The 14868-nt window shown below is 38.9% G+C and overlaps 1 long non-coding RNA gene across 1 annotated transcript in view; it reads left to right on the plus strand.

Moving 5' to 3' along the window:
* The first annotated feature begins 5791 nt into the window (after positions 1–5791).
* Positions 5792–14868, plus strand: part of LOC307198069 — a 73695-nt gene continuing 64618 nt past the window's right edge. The window contains exon 1 of the long non-coding RNA XR_013831566.1: positions 5792–5925. This is a non-coding gene — a long non-coding RNA (uncharacterized lncRNA). The remainder of the gene's footprint in view (positions 5926–14868) is intronic.

A 14868-nucleotide genomic window follows, 5' to 3' on the forward strand; every position in this document is an offset into this window, starting at 1 on the left:
TGAAAAGTATAGAAAACTTCCAGCCCATATTTTAGTCTTACCTGAAGCAGTAGAATATAATAGTTAAGTTTTTAACTGGATGTGAAATTAGAGATGGGAGATATATGACTATTGGGGGTTAAAGGGTGGTTTCTGAAGTCAAATTTCCTGGGTTTGAATGTTGAGTGTCCCACTAATCCATCATGTGACCTCATCCAAGTTATCTATGAAATGGAAAATTATAATAAGACCCAGAGACTTGTAGTGAAAATTACATGATAGAATGCATATAGTAAACAGTCTTATCATTGTTCACTTAAAGACAGATGGAGCCAGAATAATACAAGTCTGGATTCTAAGGAGAAAAGTCAAACCCTGGGGAAAGTGAGGATAAATATCTCCCCGTCAGTCTTCATATGCAATTAATTGGAAATTTATGTCGATGAAACATCAAAATGCAGCTTTCAATCTCATCCAATTTTCTCCATCCCCTCTGTTGCCAGTCTAGTCTGAGTCCCCATCCCTTCCTCCTAAGTTATTGTATCCACTCTTGCTCTTTTCCAATTCATCATGAACAGGGTAGCCAAAGTGGCCTTTGGAAAATAAATATGATCCTGATACCCTACTGTCCAAAGCCCTTCTTTAGCTTCCCACTGATCTTATCATGTGGTCAACAAGGCCATGGGTGACCTGCCCCTCATCATGTGTCAACTTGCCATTTACTTCCTGTACATGTTCACTATACTCCCGATTCCTTGGTCAAGCCAAGCCCTCTTCCACTGAAGGAACAAACACGTGCTCCCTTCACTAGCTCTCTGCACTTCTCCTGTTTAGATCTTACTCATTATTCAAGTTTCCCATTTAAATGGTACTTTTTCCAGGGACCTTCCCATGACCACTCAGATTCAGACAGTTATTCTGTCATGTGGTATCAAAAGCTGCATTTTCTATACACCTAATTCCCTACTTAATAACTCTCGTTTCTGAGGCCATGTCACTAAAAGTCAAATAAAAATAAAATATCTCCATTAATTTTAATGGGAAAAAGTATTTTGACTTCTGTACCAAATCAATATATACAAATAATTTTTATACCTAGCTTTAAAAAACATATATAGATTTATATATGTATGTATATATGTACATATGGAAATTGAATAATATAAAAAGAAATAAGCAACAGTTTGAAAGTAAATAGTCTGCATGTGAAATGCAATCTGATGGATGGAGATTTCACTGGTCAAAGGAGAAAAAAATATTTACTAGTGGGTGGTTAGAAGAATCATTCTTTGGAAGAAGAATTCTTTTTTTCTATATCAGTGTTCTAACATTTTGGGGGGACTCATAGTTATCTTTCACTCAAACTGCACTTTATGTACTTGTTTATTTTTATTGACTCGATTTATGATATTATATTAGTTTCAGGTGTACAACATAGTGATTCAATATTTTTACAGATTATACTCCATTTAAAGTTATTACAAGATAATGGCTATATTTCTCTGTGCTGTACAATGTATCCTTGCTGCTCATCTATTTTACACGTAGTAGTTTTTACCTCTTATTCCCCTACCCCAATCTCACCCCTCCCCCAACTCCCCACTGGTAACACTAGCTTGTTCCTGTATCTGTGATTCTGTTTGTTTTGTCAGTGTGCATTTTAAAGTTACAGCACAGAAAATGCATGTAAAGCAAATTATACACTGAACACAAGAGTGCTTTATAATGCATAGAAATAGCCCTCATGGACAAAAGATGGATTAATCTCAGATATTACTTCTTTATCCCTCTCACTTGCTATATGCAAAAGGCTTGTGCTTTATCTCAACACAGAGCACAGTTCAAATTTGGTACACATGACATTCTCTGACTAGAAACTCTTATGGAGAGAAAAAAATGACTTTACTACCAAAATATAACTTCTTACGGCAGACTTGTTTATGTGTTTTGTGTGTGAAAAAATTATTAGATTGGAAGACAGCTGTCATTAAGCTAAAGATGGTATGGATTCTCAAAATAACATAAGTTTATAAGTAAATAAGCAATATATGTATACAATTTTGTAAGTTATAACCTGGAACTTTAACAAGATTAACAGAGCAGTCGTTCCATAGGTAGGTCTATAATTACACACTTACTTGTGTAAGTGTTAATATGCTATTTCCACCGCTAGAGAATAAACTCCATAAAGGGCATTTACTATTGTATTCCTAGCACTCGGCACAGTGCAGTGAACAATGTCTTGAGATGATGTCTCATGGTAAGAGATAAGAGCCAGGAAGAAACAAGGTTGAATCGAGAGCAAGAAGTCAGCTGGGGGACAGATGGAGAAAGGAGACATCCTACACCATTACTATGAAAGGAAGGTACATGAGACATGTGCCAGACACATGCATCACATGCGTTATTTTGCATCTCAGCTGGAATGTATACAGTTAGCTGCTTTTGTACCTAGACTCGAAAATAGGGAAGATGTCACCAGATCTAAGTATAGCATCCTTTTTCTTCTTTGTCTCCTATACTCCTGTAACATTTGATTATTATGATCATCATAGGAAGTGAATGACTCAAGAAATGACCTGAGTATTTCACAGGCTAATTTATTATATAAATAAACAATATAAGCTGTTGTGTGTGCAGCTAGCCCAGAGGGTAATGCCACAACTACAAACAGGCTGAATAATTTGTGAGCTTCTTAATGTCTTCGCTCCTGGTTCCAGCACCTGGGCCTTGGACAGCTCCTTTCGGATGTGCTGGTTTGGCCTTTCTCAACAACACATTCAATTAGATTCAACAAATAGCCTCTGTGTATGCCAAGGTAATTTTAACATGAGACAAGGCTAGAGAGAAACCACAGCCTGGTGTCTCTTCATACTGGCTGAAACAAAATGTGCAGAAACTTTGAAAATGACCTTTTTAATGAGGACATAGGTTGGACTGGTAGCAAAGTTTTATTCAAATATGCTTCAGATTCATAGCTGTTTTCAGTCTAGTTAAATCTCCTTCTGCCCTGCCCCACCCCCATCAAAAGGGAAAAAAAAAAAAAACCAAGTTTGACCTATCTTGAGCCAAAGTCACACTGTTCTGGCTGTTAAGAATATGATTAGCTTCTGAAAGTGACTGATGCCCTGGGTTTTCAATCATGTTAGAATTCTGGAATAATGGAATTTCTTATGAGGTCTACAGAAAGGTCTGATAGACTTTCAGCAGCAACTTCCTCCTCCTTCCTGGGAACTGAATTTCCTTCTGCCAATCAACTTCCGTTTACGGCTATGTGGATGTACAGGCTTATGGTTTGGTCCCTGTCAAAAGATCTGAAAATTAGTGGTACATTCAGTAACTCTCCTGAGTTCAAATGTGAATTGATCTTTCTTTGATAGAAGTTCATTAGTTCATCCAGCAGTAAAAATGTAGACAAATATAAATTTTAAATGAGTATCGGTATGTCTGGAACATCCTAAAAGCCTGCAAGTTAAGATTCCATTATCCATATCGGAACGTAGATTTGAATCCGGCCTCTAACACTGACAAGCTGGGTGAATTTGGGCATTGCTTCACCTCCATGTGCTTTAATCTCCTTATCTGTAAGATAAGGATTGTTGTAATATCTACTATGGCAGGGCTCCTAGAAAGCTAATAGTAGTAGTAGTACAATGTTATGCTTGCTATTCCTGTAATAATTGTTGAGGTTTTCAAATAAAACGTAAAGCTCTGAAACCATCTTCCAGTGAAGAAACTCCTTTGGATGAGTATTCCAGTCTCATTTGAAAGGGCTGGAGATGTTGAGATAGATAAATTTAGAGGCATATTGTTGATAGAGATTGAGAAAGAGCTGTCATTAGGTTTCCAAATTACATGCGCAGTAACATTAAATGCTACATTTTTATCTTAAGCACTCTTTCTGGGATAGGTCCGATGCCTTTATCAAGTAAAGCTGTAATTTTTGGTTTTCATTTTGGTTGAATCCATAACCCTGTTAGCACCTCTAAACACAGCGTCATATTAAATTTTAAAGAAGATATACTTCAGTTTGGTTTCCAATATGATTTAGAAAGCTTCTACTATACAGACCTTTCCACAAATAATAACCGTAAACTTTGAACAATATAAAAACACAACTACATTAAAGCAGTTGGGAGCATAAAAGCAAGCAGATTCTTGAAAGGAGGCATCACTTGAAAAAAAGAGAATTACACTGTGTGTTTCCCATCTTCACAGCTTCTAGCTGATGGCAGGTACCCTTCTATGCCATTTTGGGTAGCTAACCCCACAGTACATCTTGCTTAACAAATTGGAGGATAGAGTTTGAGGCAATTGCAGCTACTAAAAAGTGAGGAGGGGGTTCCTGAAAAGGAGAGAACATGAGAGGGGAGGTATTAGATCCTGTGTATAAACTTTGCCTGACTGATCACTGAACCATCCATGCATAGAGGAGGCTACAAACAACCAAGCTAAAGATGAAAGAAGTGAACCAGCATTTGAATTGCCTCTCAAGAGGTAGAGTTTGTAGTTTGAGTCCAACCAAGTTAATTTTCTGCTAAAACAAAAAATAAATCAACATGCTTTGGAGGAATATAATGGAATTTAGAGTCTCAGTAACACAACATTCACACTACCCATACCAAAGAGGAAAATGCGATTGATAAAGACCAACCTGAAATGATCAACACATTGGCGATAGCAGAAAAATATTTTAAAGTACCTATTATATTTATACTCAATGATATAGTTATGTTAATAATAAATGAAAAGACAAGAAATGCCAACAAAGATATATAAAGTCTTAAAAAGAAGCATATTGATATTGTTGAACTAAAAAAACACAACATTTGAAAAAAATTCACTGGATGGTCTTAACAGTTATATTGGAGATGACAGGGGAAAGAGTAAACTTGAATATAGATCAGTGTAAAGTATCCAATCTGAAGAACAGAAAAATGAAAGATTGAAAAAATGAACAGGACCGCAGGCATCTGTGGGATAATATTAAAAGATCTAATATATGTTTAACTGGAGCTCAAGAAGGTGAGGCAAGAAGGAATGGGATGGGGCATGATTTTTTTGAAAAAATAATGTCTATAAACTTTCTAAATTTGGAGGAAGATGTATATATTTACAGATTAAAGAAGTTTAGTGAAACTCATCCAAAGTAAATATAAAGAACACCACATCCAGACATCCAGACACACAATAATCAAACGGAAAAGATAAAGAAGGAATCTTGAAAGCTGCCAGAAGCAGCAACACACTACATGTAGGGAAATTAGTGTTGATTTATCAGAAACAGTGGATTTCAGAAGATAGTGGAGCAACATTTTTAAGTTTTGAAAGAAAGAAAAAAAACCTATCAATCCAGAACTCCTTAAAAATATCCTTCAGAAGTTAAGGTGAATTAAATATATTTTTAGGTAAATTAAAACAAAGAGAATTCATTGAGCATGTGTGCCCTATAAGAAATGCTAAAGGAAGTACCTCAGGTTGGAGGAAAATGATACCAGTTGGTAACAGTTCTTAAGGAAAGAAGGACATTGGCAATGGTAAAGATTGGGGTGAATATAAAACATAATTTTTATCTAATTTTTTAAACACATCACTTCAGCCCTTTATGTAATTCTTGACCCTTATTAGAGGCTTAATAATTGGGAGTTGAATGAAAAAAATGGGGGTGGGTGAAGGGAGAGTTGCACCGAAGGGAAAAATAATGCATGATCTTGGCTACTTCGATTCTGACGAAGGGTAGATTATTCGAACTCAGACATGGTGATTTCATGATAAGTCAAAGGGTCACTTTAAAAGCCGGTCTGCGGTTTGCGTCAAGATGGCGGAAGAGTAAGACGCGGAGATCACCTTCCTCCTCACAAATACATCAGAAATACATCTATATGTGGAACAACTCCTACAGAACACCTACTGAACGCTGGCAGAAGACCTCAGACCTCCCAAAAGGCAAGAAACCCCCCACGTACCTGGGTAGGGCAAAAGCAAAAAGAATAAACAGACCAAAGGATAGGGACGGGACTTGCACCAGTGGGAGGGAGCTGTGAAGGAGGGAAGTTTTCCACACACTACGAAGGCCCTTCACGGGCCAAGACTGCGGGTGGCAAAGGGGGGGAGCTTCGGAGCCGCGGAGGAGAGCACAGCAACAGGGGTGCGGAGGGCAAAGCGGGGAGATTCCCGGACAGAGGAATGGCGCCGACCGGCACTCACCAGCCTGAGAGGCTTTTCTGCTCACCCGCCGGGGCGGGTGGGGGCTGGGAGCTGAGGCTCGGGCTTCTGTCGGAGCGCAGGGAGAGGACTGGGGTTGGCGGCGTGAACACAGCCTGAAGGGGTTAGTGAGCCACGGCTGACCGGGAGGGAGTCCGGGAAAAGGTCTAGAGCTGCCGAAGAGGGAAGAGACTTTTTCTTCCCTCTTTGTTTCCTGGTGCGCGAGGAGAGGGGGTTGGGCGCGCCGCTTAAATGAGCTCCAGAGACGCGCGCGAGCCGCGGCTAACAACGCGGACCCCAGAGACGGGCATGAGATACTAAGGCCGCTGCTGCCGCCACCAAGAAGCCTGTGTGCGAGCACAGGTCACTATCCACACCCCCCCTCCCGGGAGCCTGTGCAGCCGACCACTGCCAGGGTCCCGGGAGCCAGGGACAACTTCCCCGGAAGAACGCACGCCGGCCTTTGCCGCCGCAGGCCCGCCCTGCACTCCGTGCACATCCCTCCACCGGCCTGCGTGAGCCAGAGCCCCCGAATCAGCGGCTCTTTTAACCCCGTCCTGTCTGAGCGAAGAACAGACGCCCTCAGGCGACCTACACACAGAGGCGGGGCCAAATCCAAAGCTGAGCCCCGGGAGCTGTGAGAACAAAGAAGAGAAAGGGAAATCTTTCCCAGCAGCCTCAGCGGCAGCGGATTAAAGCTCCACAATCAACTGGATGTACCCTGCAGCTGTGGAACACCTGAATAGACAACGAATCATCCCAAATTGAGGAGGTGGACTTTGAGAGCAAAGATATATATATTCCACCCCCTTTTTCTCTTTTTGTGAGTGTGTATGTGTATGCTTCTGTGTGAGATTTTGCCTGTATAGCTTTGCTTTTACCATTTGTCCTAGGGTTCTCTCTGTTCGTTTTTTTTGTTTTTATTTTCTAACTTAAAAATCTTTTTTTCTTAATAATTAGTTTTTATTTAAATAACTATTTTATTTTACCCTCTTTCTTTCTTTCTTCCTTTCTTTCTACTTTTTCTCCCTTTTATTCTGAGCCGTGTGGATGAAAGGCTCTTGGTGCTCCAGCCAGACATCAGTGCTGTGCCTCTGAGGTGGGAGAGCCAACTTCAGGACACTGGTCCACAAGAGACCTCCCAGCTCCACATAATATCAAACGGCGAAAATCCCCCACAGATCTCCATCTCAACACCAGCACCCAGCTTCACTCAACGACCAGCAAGCTACAGTGCTGGACACCCTATGCCAAACAACTAGCAAGACAGGAACACAGCCCCATCCATTATCAGAGGCTGCCTAAAATCATACTAAGTCCACAGACACCCCAAAACACACCACCAGACGTGGACCTGTCCGCCAGAAAGATAAGATCCAGCCTCATCCACCAGAACACAGGCACTAGTCCCCTCCACCAGGAAGCCTACACAACCCACTGAACCAACCTTTGCCACAGGGGACAGACACCAAAAACAACAGGAACTAAAAACCTGCAGCCTGCAAAAAGGAGACCCCAAACACAGTAAGTTAAGCAAAATGAGAAGTCAGAAAAACACACAGCAGATGAAGGAGCAAGGTAAAAACCTACCAGACCTAACAAATGAAGAGGAAATAGGCCGTCTACCTGAAAATTCAGAATAATGATAGTAAAGATGATCCAAAATCTTGGAAATAAAATAGAGAAAATACAAGAAACATTTAACAAGGACCTAGAAGAACTAAAGAGCAAACAAACAATGATGAACAACACAATAAATGAAATTAAAAATTCTCTAGAAGGAATCAATAGCAGAATAACTGAGGCAGAAGAATGGATAAGTGACCTGGAAGATAAAATAGTGGAAATAACTACTGCAGAACAGAATAAAGAAAAAAGAATGAAAAGAACTGAGGACAGTCTCAGAGACTTCTGGGACAACATTAAATGCACCAACATTCGAATTATAGGGGTCCCAGAAGACGAAGAGAAAAAGAAAGGGACTGAGAAAATATTTGAAGAGATTATAGTTGAAGACTCCCTAATATGGGAAAGGAAATAGTTAATCAAGTCCAGGAAGCACAGAGAGTCCCATACAGGATAAATCCAAGGAGAAACATGCCAAGACACATATTAATCAAACTATCAAAAATTAAATACAAAGAAAACATATTAAAAGCAGCAAGGGAAAAACAACAAATAACACACAAGGGAATCCCCATAAGGTTAACAGCTGATCTTTCAGCAGAAACTCTGCAAGCCAGTAGGGAGTGGCAGGACATATTTAAAGTGATAAAGGAGAAAAACCTACAATCAAGATTACTCTACCCAGCAAGGATTTCATTTAGATTTGATGGAGAAATTAAAACCTTTACAGACAAGCAAAAGCTAAGAGAATTCAGCACCACCAAACCAGCTTTATAACAAATGCTAAAGGAACTTCTCTAGGCAGGAAACACATGAGGAGGAAAAGACCTACAATAACAAACCCAAAACAATTAAGAAAATGTGAATAGGAATATACATATCGATAATTACCTTAAATGTAAATGGATTAAATGCTCCAACCAAAAGACATAGACTGGCTGAATGGATACAAAAACGAGACCCGTATATATGCTGTCTACAAGAGACCCACTTCAGACCTAGCAACACATACAGACTGAAACTCAGGGGTTGGAAAGATATTCCATGCAAATGGAAATCAAAAGAAAGCTGGAGTAGCAATTCTCATATCAGACAAAATAGACTTTAAAATAAAGACTATTACAAGAGACAAAGAAGGACACTACATAATGATCAAGGGATTGATCCAAGAAAGAGATATAACAATTGTAAATATTTATGCACCCAACATAGGAGCACCTCAATACATAAGGCAAATACTAACAGCCATAAAAGGGGAAATCGACAGTAACACAATCATAGTAGGGGACTTTAACACCCCACTTTCACCAATGGACAGATCATCCAAAATGAAAATAAATAAGGAAACACAAGCTTTAAATGATACATTAAACAAGATGGAGTTAATTGATATTTATAGGACATTCCATCCAAGAACAACAGAATGCACATTCTTCTCAAGTGCTCATGGAGCATTCTCCAGGATAGATCATATCTTGGGTACAAATCAAGCCTTGGTAAATTAAAAAAAATTGAAATCGTATCAAGTATCTTTTCTGACCACAACGCTATGAGCCTAGATATCAATTACAGGAAAAAGTCTGTAAAAAATACAAACACATGGAGGCTAAACAATACACTACTTAATAATCAAGAGACCACTGAAGAAATTGAAGAGGAAATCAAAAAATACCTAGAAACAAATGACAATGAAAGCACGACGACCCAAAACCTATGGGATGCAGCAAAAGCAGTTCTAAGAGGGAAGATTATAGCAATACAATCCTACCTTAAAAAACAAGAAACATCTCAAATAAACAGCCTAACATTACACCTAAAGCAATTAGAGAAAGAATAACAAAAAAACCCAAAGTTAGCAGAAGGAAAGAAATCATAAAGATCAGATCAGAAATAAATGAAAAGGAAATGAAGGAAACGATAGCAAAGATCAATAAAACTAAAAGCTGGTTCTTTGAGAAAAGATAAACAAAATTGATAAACCATTAGCCAGACTCATCAAGAAAAAAAGGGAGAAGACTCAGATCAATAGAATTAGAAATGAAAAAGGAGAAGTAACAACTGACACTGCAGAAGTACAAAGGATCATGAGAGATTACTACAAGCAACTCTATGCCAAAAAAATGGACAACCTGGAAGAAATGGACAAATTCTTAGAAATGCACAACCTGCCAAGACTGAATCAGGAAGAAACAGAAAATATGAACAGACCAATCACAAGCACTGAAATTGCAACTGTGATTAAAAATCTTCCAACAAACAAAAGCCCAGGACCAGATGGCTTCCCAGGCGAATTCTATCAAATATTTAGAGGAGAGCTAACACCTATCCTTCTCAAACCCTTGCAAAATATAGCAGAGGGAGGAACACTCCCAAACTCATTCTACGAGGCCACCGTCACCCTGATACCAAAACCAGACAAGGATGTCACAAAGAAAGAAAACTACAGGCCAATATCACTGATGAACATGGATGCAAAAATCCTCAACAAAACACTAGCAAACAGAATCCAACAGCACATTAAACAGTTCATACACCATGATCAAGTGGGGTTTATTCCAGGAATGCAAGGATTCTTCAGTATACGCAAATCAATCAACGTGATACACCATATTAACAAATTGAAGGAGAAAAACCATATGATCATCTCAACAGATGCAAAGAAAGCTTTCGACAAAATTCAACACCCATTTATGATAAAAACCCTGCAGAAAGTATGCATAGAGGGAACTTTCCTCAACATAATAAAGGCCATATGTGACAAACCCACAGCCAACATCGTCCTCAGTGGTGAAAAACTGAAAGCATTTCCACTAAGATCAGGAACAAGACAAGGTTGCCCAGTCTCACCACCCTTATTCAACATAGTTTTGGAAGTTTTAGCTTATAAGGTGTGGGAAATCAACAAGGGATGGAGAAATACCCCGAAGCTAGCAAAAAGGGAATGCCATCATCACACCTAGACCACTCCCCCAGGGACAAGTGAAAAAAGCAGTTGGCAAGCCTGGTGAGAGCTGTAGCTATGTAATAGGATTGCCTGATGGAAGACATGACCTTGGACAGAGGAGCACTGCCATATCACTGAGCACTAGACTATATGACACCATAGTCCAGCAGGAAGGAGACCTGTGAGTAAATACTGCAGTCTCTCTCTCCTCTTCCCATATGATCTCCTACCAGTTCCTGCCATTGGCTTAACTGAACTAGGGTCCAGAAAGCAAGGAAGCCCAGTTGCAGCAACCTCTTTGTATTTTTGTGCACAAAGCAAGATGGAGATGGATAGAGGCTGGTTCTTGGCAACAAAAGGAGGTTAACAAGAATAGAGCAGACATATTCCCTATCCTTTGGTTTTGCAGTCTAACAGTTAAATAACAGGGCGATGGGCCTGGTCTTTATCAACAATCACTCAAGTAACCCCACATAGAAAGGATCTGTCTTGAGCTATTCTATAAAGCCAACACTGATTCCCTAAATATGAACATTTTCAAAGCATAGTTGAGCAGGGTTTGACCTTACATCTACTCTAGCCTAGATATACTTCATCACCAAGGAAACAGGCTGAGAAAAATGAAAATTGTTTGCCTAAGTTTATGTAGGTAGTTATTGTGAGCACTAGGATTGGAACTGGCTTTACAGAATCTCACTTAGCCATCATCCCATCCACCATGACTTTAAACATATAAATGTGGGCATTTTATTCTTATTGCCAGAAAAAAAAAAAATGTTCCTTGCATCCTGGGTTCAGGTTTGTTCGCCATTTATAGTATGTTTCTTCAAGTGACAAAGGAAGTTGCAATGCACGTCTGTTGCCAGGCATGGAGCATACACACAACTTTAAATCTGAGTCGTTTTCTTAAGATCACTAACACTGTCCTAACAGCAACAATGCACCGAGTCCATGTTCAATACCAAACACTGTGGAAAAACAGTGTTTAAAAAGCACAGCTTGAAAAAGCATTGATTCATTGAATTCTTACAAAGACCACGTGTGGTGGGTAACATTACCCCCATTTTACAGACAAGAAAATTGATACACCAGGAGATGAAGTAACTTGCCATCTCTCACGTTATTAAGACAGGGGCACAGCAGAAGTTGAACTTCTGTAATCAAAATCCTGTGCTGTTAACCATTCTATCACTGTGGGGATTTGTGAACTGAAACTACACCTGACCTTCTGGCTGCTGACATATTAGCAGGGGGCTGATGGAGTGGGAGCCAATTCATAATTTATCTCAGAAAAAGAAATATTTCCTCCATCTTAACCCCTGACAACTGAACCCTTTAGCAGCACCAGTGGGAATGATGTGGGAAGAAAAATGGCATGTCTGTGAATACTACATTATCTTTGGGTCCATTAAATGAATTTTTATTCTCAAAGGTAAAGTAGTTGCAGGAATTCTGTCTGGATTGGCAGGATGCCAGGGTCAGTTGAACTTTTCCACCAAACCTTTTGGGTTCATCCAAGCCTTCTAGTTTCTCAGGAAAGCCTGTTGATGTGGAAAGAACATGACTGTTAGAACTCAAGTACGGATTGGAAAACTATAACTTTTCCACACTTCTTATGAAAGAGGACCCAGAAAAGTAGAAATAAAACAACAGAAGGAGTGCACTTTGCTCTCATCAAAAAGGACTAGGAACTCAAATCTCCTCTGGATCCTGGCTGATTCTAGTGTTTTCTTTTTTGCTCTGCACCTCTGCAGTAAAGATTCATAAAACAAATAAACATGACTACAATAGCATCATTTATGGAATATTTTTTAGGTGCCAAGCACAGTAGTCACTTTTTCCAGATAAGGAAACTAGTAATTAGAGAGGCTTAAACCAAGCAGCTAATTGAGAATCAAAGTTGAGAATCAAATTCAGATCTGATTTGATGTCAAATGTTGGTTTCAACCCTGGCTGCATATTTGACTCACTTACAGAAAATGTAAAATGCACCAATATCTGAACGTCACACTGACAGATCCAGTGCAGTTGATCTGGGCTGAGCACTGGGCATCATTTTTTTTTTTAAGTCCCCAAGGGACTCTCGTGCGCACCTGGAGAAACCACACGCTAAGCTTTCTGAATACCTCATATTAGCTTGCTTAAACATTAAAATCGCCTAATAATGGAGTTTACCTTCACAATACAGACCACAAAACCCTCTTACATGAACAGTTCTAAATCCCCCACAAAATGAAGACTTGGTGAATTGTACCTGGGAACTAAGATCTAAGAGTTCCTTCTGGTCTTCCACTTAGGCAGGAATGAGTAATATTTAATCTTGCCTGCTCCATCATATTTCAGAGCCATCCAAAAGTCCTCCAGGCAACATTCAGAAAGATCGACCCAAGTAGCCAAGAGGGAGGTTTCTTGTCACTGATAAAATCTGATGTACCAATTCCATCGCAAGCCTGAGAACATCTTCACTATTAGAACAAGCAGAGACCACCAGAAACCTAACAATTAGCTCCATAAAATAACTAAGCTGACATTCAAAAGGACTCATCAGAGGAACAGAACAATTTTAGCATTAACCATTCTGGTTAGAAAAGGTGTCCATCTCTATAGGGCAGCAGACACTGTGTCTACAAGATTATTCAATCACCCATTTTAATCAGTTGAGGGAGAAAGGTCTAATTCATTATCAAAGGACAGTTGAGGAAAAGTGACAGTTCTACAGATCATTATGAATGATACTTTGTTCAAAGCGACTATTCATTTCCTGTTTTTATAGCCAGCATGGCATTCAAGAGATTTTAATTCATGGAGAACATGTCTTGATTAAAGCAGATTTAAATCTAAATAAAAGATATCTAAATGACAAGATAAGTGGTCTGGTTGTCCATTCATTAGGCATCCCATAGTCTCAGAAAGCCAGAATAGAAAAATTAACTTGGTTTCAAAGCTCTGATATTTACTGATGATGTAATTGATTAGAAAAGGAATACTATCAGAAGGCAACAGAATTACCTAGTCCTCCTCCACTTAGAAAAATTATGTAATATTTCATGAATAAATAAAGTACATTATGACTCTACTATATATAAAATAGATAATCAACAAGGACCTACTGTATAGCACAGGGGACTCTACTCAATATTCTGTAATAACCTGTATGGGAAAAGAATCTGAAAAAGAATGGATATAAGTATGTGTATAATTAAACCGCTTTGCTGTACACCTGAAACTAACACAACATTGTAAATCAACTGTACTCCAATATAAAATTAAATTAAAAACAAAGTATTTTATGGATTTATAAATTATTGAAATAATATAATGTATAACAGTGCGCCAATCAATTAACAAAGGAAAAAGGATATTACCAATATTTCTGAAGTCTTCCTTGTATTCACCTATATTGAGCCTAAAGATAACCGTCTCCTGAATTTTATGGATATCATGTTTTAGCTTTTCTATAAAGTTTTACTGGGTACTGCTTATTCAATGTATCATTTACTTTTCAAGTTTGGGAGCCTTTATATAAATAAAATCATACTGTACATATTCTTTTCATATTTGTTCTTGTTTTATGTTGTGCTCAGAGTATTTTGTGAGATTTATCTGTGTTGTATATAAATATTGTTTATTCATTTTGCCTCTACATGATATTCCAGTGTATAAATATGCCAAATTTATTTACCTGTTCACCTATTGTTGGATGTTTCCAGGTTTGTTTGTTCTTTTTTAATGTACTTCTGGAAACAAAGATGTTAACTATGTTTAAGAGGTTCTCTAGGCTATTAATTTTTTAAACTACAGTTGATCCTTGAACAACTCAGGGGCTGGGGGTACCGACGCTCTGTGCAGTTGAAACTCTGTGTATAACTTATAGTCAGCCCTCTGTATCTGTGGTTCCGTGGCATCCAAGGTTCCTCCATATCCACAGATTCAACCAACCTCAGATCATGTAATACTGTAGTATTGACTATTGAAAAGAATCCACGTATAAGTGGACCTGCGCAGTTCAAACCCATGTTGTTCATGGGTCAACAGTATATAAAATAATGACTATTGTATTCTAAAGAAGTTGCAAATATTTATGCTCCCTACCACCTCCCAGTTGTATGTGAGAG

Source organism: Stenella coeruleoalba (genome assembly GCF_951394435.1).
Source record: "Stenella coeruleoalba genome assembly, chromosome: 15".
In the NCBI taxonomy this organism is placed as follows: Eukaryota; Metazoa; Chordata; class Mammalia; order Artiodactyla; family Delphinidae; genus Stenella; species Stenella coeruleoalba.